At 37.2% G+C, this 13635-nt stretch overlaps 1 protein-coding gene across 3 annotated transcripts in view; it reads right to left on the bottom strand.

Annotated features, from left to right (window-relative positions):
- Positions 1 to 13635, bottom strand: part of Inpp4b (inositol polyphosphate-4-phosphatase type II B) — a 1082298-nt gene that overhangs the window by 892821 nt on the left and 175842 nt on the right. The window lies entirely within an intron of this gene.

Raw genomic sequence — 13635 nt, forward strand, 5'->3', positions numbered from 1 at the left:
ACAATTAATTATAAAAAAACAATTGTAAGGGACCATGAGAAATCAATACATCAACTGCTAGACAATGCAAAGAAGAATAACATAAGACTGATTGGAGTCAACAAAGGAACAGAGAGAGTGCAGATGACATAAAAAAATGTTCACAGAAGTGATGGCAGAAAACTTCCCAAGTGGGGGAAAAGAACTTGATATACAGATAAATGAGGCATATAGGACTCCAAATAGCCTTGATCAAAAAACAGTACACATGACCATATGATTGTTAAGACTCCAGAAACACAACAGAGAACAAAATTCTATAAGGTTAGAGAAAAGAAACAAATCACATACAAAGGAAAGCCCATCAGAATCACAACAGATTTCTCAAAGTAAACCCCCAAGGCAAGAAGAGCTTGGAGAGATGTATTCCAAGCCCTAAAGGAAAACAGCCTCCAACCCAGATTGATGTACCTTGCAGAACCATCTTTCAAAGTTTATGGAGAAATAAGATACTTTCATGAAAAAGAGCAAATGAGGAAATTCAAGAATACAAAACCAGCACTCCAAAAAATTTTACACAATATTCTAGGAAAAGACAAAAAGTATCACAACCCCAGGAAGCATAGCAGAATGAATCCACTGGGCATGACAAAAAATTAAATGCAAAGGGGGAGAATGCAACAAAAGAAAAAGTCATGAAAATGATAAGTCAATATGTATCCATTTATGACCACCAATGTTAATGGTCTCAATTAACCAATCAAAAGAAATAGACTGGTAGAATGGGTCAAGAAGCAAGATCCAACAATATGCTGCATACAAGAAACACATTTAATTCCAAAAGAAACTCATAGACTGAAATTTAAAGGGTGGAAAACAATACTCCATGCAACAAGAACCAAAAAAAGAGCAGGAGTAGCTATCCTCTTTGAGGATCAAGTGGATTTAAAACCCACACTGATTAAAAGAGACAAAGGACACTACATGCTTGTAAAGGGAAGAATCCAAAGGAAGAGATGACAACCATAAACATATATGTACCAAATACTAGTGCACCCAACTATATAAAACAAATAATAACAGACATGAAAAATCAAATAAGCACTAATATAATAGCAGTGGTGGACTGCAATACCTCACCATCACAGATAGATGAACTAGACAAAAAATAACCAACAAAATACTAGAACTCAATCACACTCTTGAACAAATGAACTTAAGAGATGTTTACAGAGAGTTCCACCCCACAAAATCAGAATACACATTCTTTTCAGCTGCACATGGGTCATTCTCTAAAATAGACCACATACTAGCTCATAGAACATGTTTAAGTAAGTGCAAAGGAGGTGAAGTTATCTCCTGTATATTATCAGACTATAGTGCAATTAAACCGGAGATCAACAGCAAAAGAAAGTACAAGAATTTCATATACACATGGAAATTGTACAACACATTTCTGAATAACCAATGGGTCACAGAGGAAATTAAAGAAGAAATCAGACATTTCCTACAATTAAATGACAATGACAATACAACATATAAGAATTTATGGGGAGAGGTCCCGAGTAGTGCAGAAGATGCCAAATCACCCCGCTGCAGACAGGCAGGTCTGCCCATGCCCTACCAAGGTCCCGAGTGGCCTGGAACACTCCGAATCACCCCGCTGCAGACAGGCAGCCACCTGGTTCCACACTACAAAGAGGGAGAGGACACCAGACCACCAGACCAAGGTACTGAGTCTGGCTGCTCCCAGCCCAGAGGTAGGAGCTTCTGAGCTGTCATCCCACTGCTCCTGGTCCAGAGGAAGGGGCTTCCCAGTCACCATCCCTCCCGCTGCTCCCAGCCCACAGGAAAGGGCTTTTGGGCCACATTTTGTCTCGCTGCTCCTGGCTCAGAGGAAGGGGTTTCCAGGCCACCATTCCTCCCACCGCTCCCAGCCCAGAGATAGGGGCTCCTGAGCTGCCATCCCACTGCTCCTGGTCCAGAGGAAGGGACTTCCCAGCCAACATCCCTCCCGCTGCTACCAACAAAGAGGAAAGGGCTTTTGGGTCATCAACTCTACCGCTGCTCGCAGCCCCTGTCCCACCTCTCCCAGCTCAGAGGAGGTAATCTGTGCAGGCGCTAACAGCCCCCCGCCCCAGTCAAAATGAGAAAACACATAAATAAGTCTCAAAATCAGACTTCCAGATCACCTACAGAAACGCCAAAGGGAAATGAAATGGAACACTCTGATACTCAACCACCTGGACCCACTGAACTGGCAACAAAAGGGGATCTGGAAAAAATGAAATCAGAAATAATTTCTCAGATAACAGAAGAAATTGTGCCCCTAGTGCAAGACAGGATTAATAAATCTAGAGAGGAGCTCAGGAACATGATGGAATCCCAACATAAGAAACAAATGGAATCCACAAAACAGATGCAAATAGATTTCCAGGACATGAAAAACTCCACTGAAAGTCTACACAGCAGAATGAGCCAATGTGAGGACAGAATTTCAGATATAGAAGAAAAGATTGCAACCAGGAAAAGAAAAATTGCTTCAAAATGATAAGGGAACATGAGAAATCAATCCAGCAGCTGCTAGATGATGCAAAGAAGAATAACATAAGACTGATTGGAGTCAATGAAGAAACAGGAGAGAGTGGAGATGACATAAAAAATCTCTTCACAGAAATAATGACAGAAAACTTCCCAAGCAGGGGAAAAGAGCTTGACATACAGATAAGTGAGGCATATAGGACTCCAAATAGCCTTGATCAAAAAAAAAAAAATCTACACATAGGCATATAATTGTTAAGATTCCAGAAACACAACAGAAGAAAAAAGTTCTCCAAGCAGTCAGAGAAAAGAAACAAATCACATACAAAGGAAAGTCCAACAGAATCACAGCAGACTTCTCAACACAAACCATCAAGGCAACAAGAGCTTGGAGTGACATATTCCAAGCCCTAAAAGAAAACAGCCTCCAACCCAGATTGATGTACCCTGCAAAGCTATCTTTCAAAACTGGTGGAGAAATAAGATACTTTCATGACAAAGTGCAACTTAGGAACTTTGTGAATACCAAACCAGCACTCCAAAGAATTTTACACAATATCCTAGGAACAGACATTGAGGACCACAACCCCAGGAAGCAAAGCAGAATGAACCCATCTGGCATGACAAGAAATTAAATGGAAAGGGGGAGAACCCAACAAAAAGAAAAAGTCATGGCAATGACAAGTCAATACGTTTCAGTTATGACCATCAATGTTAATGGTCTCAATTCACCAATTGAAAGAAATAGACTGGCAGAATGGGTCAAGAAGCAAAATCCAACAATATGCTGCATACAAGAAACACACTTCATTCAAAAGGAAACTCATAGACTGAAAGTTAAAGGGTAGAAAACAATACTCCATGTGACAGGAACCAGAAAAAAAGCAGGAGTAGCTATCCTCTTTGCAGATCAAGTAGATTTCAAACCAACACTGATTAAGAGAGATGAAGAAGGACACTACATCCTTGTAAAGGGAAGAATCCAAGAGGAAGAGATGACAATCATAAATATCTATGCACCAAACACTAGTGCAGCCCACTATATAAAACAAATACTAACGGACATCAAAAGTCATATATACACTAATACAATTGTAGTGTGGGACCTCAACACCCCACTGTCACAAATAGATAGATCAAGTAGACTAAAAATAAGTAATGAAATACTAGAATGCAATCGAACTCTTGAACAAATGAATTTAACAGATGTTTACAGAGTCTTCCACCCCACAAAATCAGAATACACATTCTTCTCAGCTGCACATGGGTCATTCTCAAAAATAGACCACATACTCACACATAGAATATGTTTAAGTAAGTGCAAAGGAATTGAAGTTATGCCCTGTATATCATCAGACAATAGTGCGATGAAATTGGAGATCCATAGCAAAAGAAACTCAAAAAACTTCATAAACGCATGGAAATTGAACAACACACTTCTGAATAACCAATGGGTCACAGAGGAAATTAAAGAAGAAATCAGACAGTTCCTTCAATTAAATGACAATGACAACAGAACATATCGGAATCTATGGGACACAATGAAAGCAGTCTTACAAGGGAAATTCATAGCAGTGAATATGCATATCAGGAAAATAGAATGAGCCCAATTAAACAACCTGATGCTGCACCTCAAGCTTCTAGAAAAAGAAGAGCAGGACAAACACAAAGCTCATACAAGGGACGAAATTATAAAGATCAGAGGAGAAATCAATGCAATGGAGACTAAGAGAACAATACAAAAAAATCAATGAAGCCAAGAGTTGGTTCTTTGAAAGAATCAACAAAATTGACAAACCCTTAGCCAATCTTGTCAGAAAAAGGAAAGAAAAGGCCCAAATCCATGCAATGAGGAATGAAAAGGGTGAAATTACAATGGACCCAGCAGAAATCCAGAGGATCATCAATATCTACTTCCAGAACCTATATGCCAATAAGATAGAAAACACAGAAGAAACGGACAGATTCCTAGGTACGTATGAATTAGTTGAATGAAGAAGACCTATAAATTCTAAATGACCCAATATCAATCAATGAAACTGAAAACATAATTAAAAATGTACTAAGAAAAGTCCAGATCCTGATGGGTTCACTGCTAAATTCTACAAGACATTTAGAGAGGAACTACTGCCACTACTGTTTAAACTCTTCAATGAAATTGAAAGGGAAGCAATACTCCCAAATTCATTCCTGGAAGCAAGCATCACCTTGATCCCAAAAGCAGAGAAAGACCCAACCAAAACAGAGAACTATAGGCCAATTTCACTAATGAACATAGATGAAAATATCCTTAATAAGATACTGCCAAATAGAATGTAGAAGATCATACACCCTGACAAAATGGGATTCATCCCAGGGATGCAGGGATGGTTCAATATATGCTAATCAATTAATGTAATACACTATATCAATAGAGCCAAGGATAAAAACCATATGATCATCTCAAAAGATGCAGAAAAAGCATTTGATAAAATCCAATATGAATTTATGATAAAATCTCTACACAAAATTGGAATAGACAGTTTTGATCTCAACCTGATAAAAGCCATCTATGAAAAACCAACAGCCAATATCATACCAAATGGTCAAAAACTGAAATCCTTCACACTAAAATCAGAAACAAGACAAGGATGTCCACTATCACCACCCCTGTTCAATATAGTCTTAGAAACATTAGCCATAGCAATTAGACAAGAGAAAGAAATAAAAGGAATAAAGATAGGAAATGAAGAAGTCAAATTGTCATTATTTGCAGATGACATGATACTGTATATAGAAGACCCCCAAAACTCCACCAAAAGTCTTCTAGATTTAATAATCAAATTCAGTCAAGTAGCTGGATACGAGGTCAACACTCAAAAATCAAGAGCTTTCCTCTACACGAATGATAGACACACTGAGAGAGAAATAGGGCAAACAATTCCTTTCACAATAGCATCCAAAAAACTGAAATACCTAGGAATCAACCTATCAAAAGAAAGCAAAGACCTCTTCTCTGAAAACTATAGCACTCTGAAAAGAGAGATTGAAGATAATGTCAGAAAATGGACAGACATCCCCTACTCCTGGGTAGGAAGGATCAATATAGTGATAATGCCCATACTTCCAAAACTGCTATATAGATTCAATGCAATCCCAGTTGAAATCCCAGCAGCATACTTCACAGACCTTGAGAAAACAATCCAAAAATTCATTTGGAACAAGTAGAGACCCAGAATAGCAAAAGCAATTCTAGGTAACAGAGACATGGCAGGGGGTATCACAATCCCCAACCTGCAGCTATACTACAAAGCTACTGTGGCAAAAACAGCATGGTACTGGCAAAGAAACAAGCCTGAGGATGAGTAGAACAGATTCGAAGATGCAGAAACAACTCCAGACACACTCAGCCGTGTCATCTTCGACAAAGGAGCCAAACACCCTCACTGCAGGAAAGATAGCCTCTTTAATAAATGATTCTGGAAAAATTGGGTTTCAACTTGCCAAAGATTAAAACTAGATCTATATCTCTCACCATGCACTAAACTAAAAATCAAAATGGATTAAACATCTAAATACAAAAACAGAAACACTGAACCAGCTGAAACAGTGGTTAGGTAGAACTCTTGAAGAAATTCCTGTGGGAAAAGATTTTATGAACAAAACTTCAGTTGCCCATGAACTAGCATACACAATCTACAAGTAGGATCTCTTCTTATTATAAAGCTTCTGCACAGCAAGAGAAACCACCAGCAGTGTGAAGAGACAACCCACAAAGTGGGAAAAAATCTTCACCTGCTGTTCCTCAGACAAAGGTATATCTCGAATCTATAAAGATATCTCGAATCTATAAAGAACTTAAAAAAATCAGACCTCCCAAATTTAAAGACCCAATCCAAAAATGGGCATCTGAAATGAACAGACATTTCTCACACAAAGAAGTAGAAATAGCAAATAAACATGAAAAATTGTTCAATATCACTGGTTATTTGAGAGATGCAAATGAAAACAATGCTGAGATTCCACCTCACTCCAGAAAGAATGGCTGCTCTCATGAAATCAACCAAGAACAAATGCTGGTGGGGCTGTGGGGAAAGAGGAACCCTGCTCCACTGCTGGTGGGAGTATAGACTGGTGCAACCACTGTGGAAATCAGTATGGAGATACCTCAAAGAATTAGGACTGGAAGTCCCATTTGACCCAGCCAGTCCCTTGCTGGGGATCTTTCCCAAAAAATTAAAAGAATCATACTAAAGTGATATATGTGCACCCATGTTCATAGCAGCATAATTTGTAATAGCTAAAATTTAGAAGCAGCCCAAGTGCCCATCAACTGGAGACTGGATAAGAAAATTTGTGTGTTTTTTTATAAAATGGAGTACTACTCAGCCATAAAAATTGAGAAATTAGAGACATTTATAGCTAAATGGATGCACATTGAGGAGATACTTGTAAGTGAAATAAACAGGACACACATGTGTAAATACCGAATAGTTTCTCTATGTGAGAAACTGAAAGTGTAAATAAGAACTAAAAGGTGTAATAGATAATGTGCAATAGGAAGAAAAGGGGCAAAGGGGATGGGGAAGTGGGAGGGGTAGAGGAAAGGAAAGAAGGGAATAGAATTAATATGAGAAAATGAAAAAAATGGAAACAAAGTCTTTGTAAATAGGGAGGGATGGAGGGGTTGAAGGGAGGGCAGGGGAAGGGGGAAAAAATAAGAACCAAGAGAGATTATGTAAAGGTACAAATTTCCAATGATGAATGTCATTATATTGTATACCTAAATGTACCAATAAAATTAATTTTAAAAAACTGTAAAAAGAAATACAGAGAAACTGAGGGAGAAGATACAAAACAGAGAAAATGGATATTTACTCCTTAAAAGAAAAGAAAAAACTATTGAAAGTTTCTTGAGAAAGTTTTCTGGGAAGTCTTCAGGTGGTGACACTTGAAAGGAGAAGACATTGATGAAGTAGAATCCTGGACCAGATCCCATATTTTACAGGGAAGACTTCCTCACAATGGCTCACAGTGTTCAAAAGAACACGAGATCAATACTGAATGATTAACTTGACCACACTGAGTGGGTAGAATATAAAAATCTGAAATATTCATTAATATACTGCTCCAGTCTAGTTCTGGTCCTATCTTCTTCTGCATGGTAAATTATTCCAAAATTTAATGGCTTAAAACAACAACCATGTTATTCCCTTTCATGATATTCTGGGTCAGAAATTTTTTTCAGGGTTCAGCTGAGCATTTCATGCCATACACAGTGTCAAGTGGTACAACTTAGCATGTGAATGGGCTCCTTTGGAGGGTCCAAAACAGCCTTATGTACAAGTCTAGTGCCTTGGATGGGCTGACTGAAGGCTGCCTGGGCTTAGCTGAAACTGGTTATCAGAACCAGGCCCATTTGGGTCTCTTGGTCATGTGAATCCTAGAGTAGCAAGACTCCTTTTGCAGCCGCTCACAGCTTCCAGTCAGTGTCCACAGGGAGCATTCCAAGAGGTTCTAGTTGAACCTGTAATACTTCCTATAACCTAGTCTTGGAAGTCTCAGAACATTGCTGTTGCCTGTTATTTGGAGCAAGCAAATCAATTTGGCCAGCCTTGACTCAAGGGTAGGAAGGCAAAATAGACTAATCCTTGCAGAAAAGATAGTATGAATGTGCCACTCTTCTTAGAAACATGTTATTATACCCCATCACTTCCATCCTATACCAAGACATTCCTCATACTAAGTCAGTGGCATACACTTTATCAGAACTATAGAAAGAGTGAACAAGTCAGATTATAACTTTCATATGAAAAGAAATACTAACAACTGGGAATTAGCACTAGAAGGTGCTAACAGATGCCAGCAAGGGCAGTTGACAGCTGAGTAGATGCACTGCCTTTCCAGTACTAGAGGACTATATATTCACTCTCAAGGGGAATGGGGAGGGGGAAATTATCAATGGCTTGACAAATTCTTGAACTGACTAAGCTTACCTTAAAGTGACAATTGTTAAATTTGTACACCAGACAGGATAGGGTGAGGTATAAATTAATGTCAGTTCTAGGGAAATAAAATCATATCTTTCAATATCTAACTCTGTGGGAAATTAAATTTATACCTGTATAACTGCCTTAAGATTTTTATTTTCTTGGTTTGGTCATATTAATTATTTATATACTACAATTCAAGAATATCTAACTCTGATCAGCAATTTTTTCCTATTTCATTTTTTGTGAAGTCTTCATATTCTTCTTATACTCTCATAGCAAATAATGAAATGCCATATTATTTGCTTCAATTCCATAGTTTTGATGACTTTTTAAATTTAATTTATCTTAGACATAAAATATTTACTATTTTAAACACTTAGTTAATTTCTGTTGACTCATACTCATCTATTACACCCCTGAGATTGTCTAGCCCATTACTTCTGGAGGAGGCCCTAATGTTCATTATTTGCTTTCTTGGAAGCTTTTATCCTTGAGAAAAGTTATAATATTTCTTTGCAGACAGGTGGGCAAATATGCACTGAGATGAACCACCAGATAAAACTGAAGCAAGAAAAGTTACGTTTGAAATACAGACAAAAATTCAAGGAGTAGAATATCAAGGGCCAAAGATAAATTCACAATTGGAGATTTATTTACCATAAACATGAATGAACACTTATAGTTTCAGTAAACATTCACCAATAACACAGGTAGACACAAATACACTGTGGTGTTTTCACAAAGGAATTCTGAATTGTCTTATTTCCATTGTGGCTCCCTTTTTGGTTCATTCCATCTATACTACACCCAAAATTCTTGTACTTTCAAGCCTTAGGAAAGGTTCTATTCATGCTCAAATTTTTAATTATAGATATTGCTATTACCTTCCTATTTTATTTTTTATTTTAATGTAATACAAGTAGATATTAATAAAGAAAATATAAAAATCACTCTTCTTAGTTCTATGAAAAAGATTCAAAGAAACAAAATTGCCAACAAAAATTATTTAGGCACAAGGTATAATCAGGTTTACCATACACTTCAAAGACCCTTCAACATGAAATACCAGCATCACACACACACACACACACACACACACACACACACACGCACGCACACACACACATCGTAACTCAATATGTAAAGATTTTATTCTAAATAATTTATCTTACTCTTAACTCAGCCAACATAAAAGAACCTTGTTATGTTATATTTCACTCTGTTATTTTGCAGCAACCTCAGCCCCGTTGGAAGCCTCAGTCACTAATAACATGAAAACAATGAAACTTTATTGAGTGGTTAGACAAACCAACAGAAAGGCACTATGATAGGCAATGTGTATTCTTACTTGCACCTAATGCTCACAACAAAATAGCCTACTCACAACCCTATCAGGTAGGTACCATTGTAAGCACAATTTTATAGTAGGAGAAACTGAGTCTCAGAGAGTTTAAATAAGTTTCCTGAGCTACAATCATCTACAGCCTTGACTATGGAAAAATTCCACTGATCTTACCTACCTTCCTGCTCCCTGTGGTATATTCCCTTCAAAGAGCTGGAACGATCCCTCCCAAGAATGTCCAAGCACATCTCTCCTCCAATGTCTCCGCAGAAATAATAGCTGACTCAGAGCAAATTCCAAAGTTGTTACAACAGCAGAGAAGACCCCTGAAATACCTGGACCCCCACAAACTTTCTGCTGTCATCAACTAATGTTTATTCCCTTCATTTCAGCCTCTCATTTCTGAAATTCCTGTGAAGCACCCACCGGGCACTTGCCCTTCTGCCCATGACAGACACTTTTACTTCAGATTTCCATATAGCTTCTTCCCTCATTTTTTTTCAAATATTTTCTCAGATACATCCAAATTTCTTTTTCTTGATAACACTCATTACCTTATAAAACAAATTAAATAATTACCTATTTATTTTCTTCATGTTATATCTCCATCAAAATGCAAGTCATATATAATAAAATATATAACAAGTTATATAATATATTAATATATAATTTATATAATAAATTGTATAAATAATATATAATAAATTTTATATATCTCATCCCCCATAAAACTGGTTGAAACATAGTAGGCCATCAATAAATATTTGTTGAGGAGACAAACAATAAATGGCATAGGTTATAGCTGTTACTTCAAATAAAATGGTAGGCATGTGTTACACTGCCTCCTTTTCATATGTTTTTTTTCATATGTTTTATTTTTAATTAACAACATCCAGAGCTCCAGGTATCAATAGCACAGGAAATCTTATCCTATCTAAAGCATCCAGCCAGCCACTGGATATTCCTGGAGACCTGATTTTTAGTCACAACTTATACCCTAGCCAACTGTGTGAATCTGATTTCTCCAGGCATCTGTGCATATTTATATTTTAAAGATTTCTACAATAATATGCACAGAAATTGTTTTCATGGTAGTCCCAAACTGAAAAAGTTCAGGTATCCATCAATAGGTGAATAAACAACTTGTGACAATTCCAAATAATGGAATATTACTCAATACTAAAAAGTAATAAACTACTGATATATGCAACTGCTTGGATGAATCACAGAGGTACTCTAATAAGTGAAGAAAATCTTGGCACAAACATTATATATTTTACTATTATATTTACATGACATTCTAGATTAGGAAAAATTAATCTATGATAAAAAAAAATCAGAATATCATTTTCCTCCAATGATAAGGATTGGAAAAGCCCTAAAACAATATTCTGGGGTGAGGTAACATTCTATATCTTGATATAAGTTTGCCTGACACAAGTATATAAGTGTTTTGGCCAAATACTCCATCAGCATGCTGGGAATATTTATGCATTTTACTGTATATAAACTTTATAATAGAAGAAAAACAGCAACTTGATGTTGAATTCAAGTTAACAATGCACATGTTGAAATATTTAGGGAGAAGTCCACTGATATGTGCCATTTATATCGAATGCATGAAAAAGATAAAATGACTAGTGGGTAAATAAAGGGAAAAACAGACACATGATGAAGCACCTAGAGGACAAAATAAGTGTTGTGGGTATACTTTTTTCTCTAAAATTCTTTCCAATTCTTACACATTTGAAAAATGTCCTAATAAAATGTTTTCTTAAACCCCATCCTGCCTGACCATCCCCTTGGGATTGCAGACTCTCACCACACTGGGATCTGCCCTGAGGATGAGTCTGCAGGAAAATTTCAAGGCCCTGGAGGCTTGAAGCCAGGATCCCCAGCTCCCCCATCATGCCTGCCACTTAATGGTCCGGGTCATGGGAACCCTGGCATCCAATTTTGAAAGCGTAGAAATACACATTCTGCCCCAAAGGACAGAATTACAAGCAGGTCTCTAGGCTCACAGATTAGGTCTTGTGCTCACCAAGTTTTATATAAATTCATACATGAATGTTTAGGTATAGGAAGAGAGAATTACTTCAGGTTCATTATAATTTTATCTTTTTGTTCTACTTATAAAAAGCACACAAATTTATTGCAAGGATCCTTACAAAAGTCATAAAATAATGTAAAATGATCATAAAACCAATCACATATTTTATAGAAAATAGAAGAATAAAATCACTTTTTGTGAGATGTCAGATGCAAAGAAATTTATCTCTTAAGGAAAAACAACTTTCTGCCACCTATAAGCATTTAATTTCTTTAACTTCCTGTGCCCTTGCAGGACTAGAAAGCCATTTTATTGCTGCCAATTCAAAAAGACTACTAATGACAGAGACCACGCTGAAAAATCTTTTAATACTTCTCTTTGTCTTATCCTTTCAATTATATTTACTCAGATTCTATCCCCCGCACTCCTGCCAGAAACAAAAGGAAAAGCTCACATTCCTGGTAATTATTTATTTGAAACCAGTAGCTATTATAATATGCTAAGATCTTTCTTTGGCCTATGTAGAAATGTAAACAAAAAAAATTCCGAGATCACAGGGGCACCACAAGTTTAATTCAACATGCCTCTAAATTTGCAAATGCTATTTAGGAATGAATTTTTAAAAGCATGGAGAGGTTAAATGGAACATCAGCCCACTTCAACTAGTGAGACTCTGTGAAGAAAAAGGGTTTAAGAGGAACTTCAGAGAAGTAAAAAAAAATACATTTTTGAGCAGGTTTATAACAAAGTTATTGAAGAATGGAACCGACTTGGAACAATAAAGAAATACAAGGCAAGGAAAGTGAGAAAGACAGTGACAGTGAACCCTCCGTCTTCACTGGAAATGGATCAAGAAGGGAGTTTGTGCTAGAGATGCGGCTCAGTGGTAGAGCATTTGCCTGGCAACTGCAAGGCCCTGTGTTCAGTCTCCAGGACTGAAAAGAAAAGAATGAAAGGAATGCTCTATAACTGCAGTGGTCAGTCTCTGTCTCCCCAGATACCACTCTGTCCTCATCCCAGTTGCTAGGCACTGTAGGTAACATGATGCCTGTGGTCTCATGGTCATAAGAGGAGTTTAAGAGACTGGAAATGGGCTGTGTTAGTCTCCATTTAATTTTTTATTTTTAACTTTTTGCATTTTTATCTTTTCATGACTCTCTTCTATGTGTAAAAGGTGGCTGTTATTTAAGATTACTTTGTTTTTGGTCCTTTTTCTTTTTATTCTCTTTTCTTCCTATACTTGCAACTCCTGAAATTATGGCCCAGTTTTAATCTCTTTTATAAACTGCAAACTAAATTTCGCTCTTCCCAGTCATCTTACGGGTACAGAAAATTGCATGTTGAAAACCAACCTATGATCATTTCTGCCTAAAACTTTCCCCACCTCTAATATTTTTGATTAATGGCATTGCTATCAAAGCAATCCTCCAAGTTAGCAACCATGAAATGAACTTTAGACCCATACCCTCCCTCTCTGCCTGCCACATTGTATATATTTTTGGTCTCCTCCTCTGATGCTTCTTAAAGTAAGCGCCTGTCTTTTTCATCCTCCTTATCTCTGTGCCTAGAGGTTGTTTAGTGCACATCCGGTATAAAAGGTAGGAAGGAGGGAAGAACAGGACAGATGGATGAAGAGAGGAACACAATAAATGAAAAGGAAGGGAGAAGAAATAGAGCTGTAAGGAGGAAGGCAATTAACAAAGGTCCTGAGCTGTCACCCATAGTAGGATGCTGAAAGGTCATTAAACCCT

Source organism: Heterocephalus glaber, unplaced genomic scaffold, assembly GCF_053883595.1.
Source record: "Heterocephalus glaber isolate CG9 unplaced genomic scaffold, H.glaber_assembly_v1.0 deba00001587, whole genome shotgun sequence".
Lineage (NCBI taxonomy): Eukaryota > Metazoa > Chordata > Mammalia > Rodentia > Bathyergidae > Heterocephalus > Heterocephalus glaber.